This window comes from Cricetulus griseus, chromosome X, assembly GCF_003668045.3.
Source record: "Cricetulus griseus strain 17A/GY chromosome X, alternate assembly CriGri-PICRH-1.0, whole genome shotgun sequence".
Classification (NCBI taxonomy): domain Eukaryota; kingdom Metazoa; phylum Chordata; class Mammalia; order Rodentia; family Cricetidae; genus Cricetulus; species Cricetulus griseus.
Genome location: NC_048604.1, coordinates 17,107,223 through 17,111,247, shown reverse-complemented (window position 1 = coordinate 17,111,247; position 4,025 = coordinate 17,107,223). Strand labels below are relative to the sequence as shown.

General features: G+C 41.1%; 1 pseudogene; it reads right to left on the bottom strand.

The window, feature by feature from the left end:
- Positions 1–1,164: 1,164 nt before the first annotated feature.
- LOC100769483 lies at positions 1,165–1,897 on the bottom strand (annotated as a pseudogene).
- Positions 1,898–4,025: the final 2,128 nt, after the last annotated feature.

The following is a 4,025-nucleotide window of genomic DNA, read 5'->3' as shown; positions in this document are numbered from 1 at the left end:
TCCATCTATAATCATTTCTTCTTTTAAGGCCTGAAGGAAGACAATATAAATGGTGGATTAACATATGAAGCAATTAGAAAATAACATGCAGTATGCATGCTGTATACAATTAAGTGCTAAATTGCTTTGCATGACTGTAAGTACAATAAGGAGGTACAGGACGCAAACGCTTTTCAAACATAATGGCTGTTATATATTTATTTGAGAACACTAGACATTTATCAGGCCAGCCGTGTGCTAGGATATATATATATATATATATATATATATATATATATATATATATATGTGGTCCCTTTTGTCAAACAGCCCACTGTCTAGTGAAAGTGGTGTAAAGAAACACATGTAAGTTCAGTAGAACAACGACAATTGTAAGAAAGAGACCTGGGATGGGAACAAACTGGAAGGAAACCTCACTTAGCCAGGGGATAAGGAAAGGCTCCAGGGACACACAGGACTGACAATTAAAATGAATCTTGAAGACTTCTAGGTGTTAATTAGTGCAAGAAAATTGTAGAAAGGAACTTTTGAAGTAAGAAGTGACGAAACAAAGACTTGTCTCTATTTTGCTGCCCAGAAAAGCTAGGGACACTGAGTTACTTGTATATAGAATAACAAAATGACTCCATATCAGCAGCTACCAAACTAACTTTTAAAAAATTGATTTAGTGTGTGTGCCAGCATTGTATAGGCATGTTTTCCCACATGAAAATTAAAGAACAATTGTGGGAATTAGTACTTGCCAGGGAGGTCTAAAGGAAACTTCAATTCCCCAAATATCTAAGTATCTAAATTTAAATATCCAGAAATAAGCTCAACCTGGACTATAGGAGAATTTCTGGAGGTTAGATAAAAGCCAGTATTCCTCAGGAACTTTTGGTTCCCATCTGCCAAAAGGAATTATTTACCTTATTTCTAGCAGAAGGGACATATGGCTACCTGTGGCAACTATTAGCATATCAAAGCTCATGCTGATATCACAAGTACTGTTACACATTTCAAAATCCACAATAGCATCCTAGTCCTTCTCACCTCCACCTCTACCCTAAATTCCCTCCAGCACACGGGCTTTCCCCCCTCCAGCTACTCATTCTCCTTATAGTCCTGCTATTCTCTTTTTATGGTGAAAAAGTGTCTATTTGGAATTAGCCAGTTGGACTCAGTTTAAATGATCCCAATTTTGCTGGCAACATCCAGAGCATCATCATCAGGAGCCAACCAGACATACGCCTTCTTTTCTTCTTTGCCAGGCCTTGTGAGGGTGCTGACTTTGGTCACATCAATGTCCCAGAGCTTCTTCACAGCCTGTTTGATCTGGTGCTTGTTGGCCTTGAAGTCCACAATGAACACAAGTGTGTTGTTGTCTTCTATCTTCTTCATGGCTGACTCAGCGGTGAGGGGGAGTTTGATGCTGGCATACTGGTCAAGCTTGTTTCTTCTGGGCATGCTCTTTTGAGGGTGTTTGGGCTGCCTCCAGAGCTGCAGGGTCTTGGGCGGCTGGAAAGTGGGTGATGTGCGGATCTTCTTTTTTGTACCTGCGGACTCCTTTCAGCACTGCCTTCTTGGCTTTCAAGGCCTTTGCTTTGGCTTCGGCTTTGGGAGGGGCAGGAGCTTCCTTCTTTGCTTTGGGCGCAATATTGGCGAAAAGAAAAGCTAACCCCGTTATTCTTGCTGTGTTCTCTCTCCTTGCTCTGTTGTTGTTCCTCTCGTGTTTTGTCCTTTCTCTATACCCTGATATTCTCTCCTCTCTTGCAGATAGCCTTGGCCATGTCAGTCTGCTGGCCACGTTAAGTCAATTTCTTTTCTCTGCTCTGGACTCTTACAGAAGCCTCTGGCTGTTCTCTCTCTCATATCTGCAATAAAAACCTTCCCCTTATTCATACCATGGAGTGGTCATGCCCTCAGTTTATACAGTACCCTCCTTTTACTGGTTGAGTCCTAGAAATTGAACTCAGTTCAACAGGCCTGGAGATAAGTGCATTTAAGCCATCTTGTTGGCTCCTAATAGTAACTGTTGTAGCTAGCATTTATGGAGTTTTATGGGACAGAAAATATGTCAAAGGTGTTTGTTGTTGTTGTTGTTAAGACTTTTTAAAAAAATTTTTGACACAGGATTTCTCTGTGTAACAGTCCTGGTTGTCCTGGAACTAGCTCTGTAGACCAGGCTGGCCTCGAACTCACAGGGATCCACCTGCCTCTGTCTCCCAAGTGCTGGGATTAAAGGCGTGCACCACCACTGCCCAGCCACTTAAATTTTAAGTGTGTGTGCGTGAGTGCATGCTCGTGCATGTGTATGTGAAAGCAGTGCTCTCGGAGATGGTAGAAGGGCACCAGGTCTCCCAAAGCTGGATTTATAGGCAACTGGGAACCACCTACCATGAGTGCTGGGAACTGAACGCAGGGACTGTGCAAGAGAAATATGCACTATTAACTGTTGAAGCGTCTCTCCAACCCCAAAGCTTTGATGAATATAATCTCCCTATCCTTTTCTTTTTTTTTTCTTTCTTTCTTTCTTTTTTTTTTTTTTTTTTTTTTTTTTTTTTGGTTTTTCGAGACACGGGTTTCTGTGTAGCTTTGGAGATTATCCTGGCACTCACTCTGGAGACCAGGCTGGCCTCAAACTCACAGAGATCCACCTGCCTCTGGCTTCTGAGTGCTGGGATTAAAGGTGTGCGCCACCAATGCTGGGCCACTATGAATATAATCTCACAAGACTCTTATAAAATGTGTCAAGAAAGCAATTCCCATAATCCTTAATTTATAGAGAAATGATAATCACTGTGAAATTGACCAGAAATCATTACTTGTGTTCAGTTCATTCTGTTCTTTGCCTTCAAGTCTTGATTATGATTCATTGGGAATATCAGATCCCTAGTAAATGTTATCCACATGCAGATTCTCAATATTCTACTTTTATCATTATTCAAGTAGTGTAGATCTGTCAGCCTGGTCATGTTATATAACCAACAATCAAAATAGGGCCCAAGCCAGTGACAGAAACACTAATTAGTGCATATCCTCACTAAAATATGTGTTTAGGGATGATGTTAATACTATTAAATTAAGTTCCTTGGGTCTTCCAATGTTACAAACATGAGATATCTGAGATTTTATATGTAAATGACTCTCAAACTTTTATGTTCTTTCTATATCACAGCCTTACTAGATACATGCATAGCCCCAGGGGCTGTAGAAATGGCTCAGGAGTTAAGAACATTGGCTAGTCTTCCAGAAGACCCAGGGTTGAGTCTCAGCACACACATGGCAGCTCACAAACAGCTGTAACTCCAGTTCCAGAGGAACCATTACCCACTTCTGGCCTCTTTGGGTACCAGAAATGGTTGTGGTGCACAGATCTGATCTGTACACAAAACACTCATATATGTAAAACAAAGCAATAACATTTTAAAAGAAAATTGTAAGAAGGAGCTTTAGGAAGCAAGAAATGGTGCATGTTGAAACCAAAGCTTCTGTCTCTTTCATTTATCAGAAAACCTGGAGACGGTTATTTGTACTTAAATTAATAACAACAAAACTTGTCGTAAATTAGCAACTGCAAAGAAAACTCGTGTATGTGTGCGTGCGTGCGTGCGTGCGTGCGTGCGTGCGTGCGTGCGTGCGTGTGTGTGTGTGTGTGTGTGTGTGTTTGGGTACATTGCAGGAGTCAGAGAACAACTTGTAGGAGCTAGATCCCTTCTACTAGAAGCTTGACCCTGAAGATAAATTTTGTAGACTTTGAAGCAGCTTCTTCCTTCTGTTGTCTATGTAACCTTGAGCTGAGCTATTTAGTTGCTCAGCAATCTCTTCCTCAGTAAAATGGGACAAACAACAATCCCTCAATATCCCCTCAGGGCTGTGGGAAAGAAGAAAGTAGATATGGGCAGAAACTTAGACGGTATCTGTTACATTGTCACTGGCAGTTAACCCATGATTTTGCTGACATCAGTACTGTGCTTTTCAGTGACTTCTGCAGTATCATTGTCAATATATTATATTAATTTCAGCTTCTGTGTTTATTCAACAGC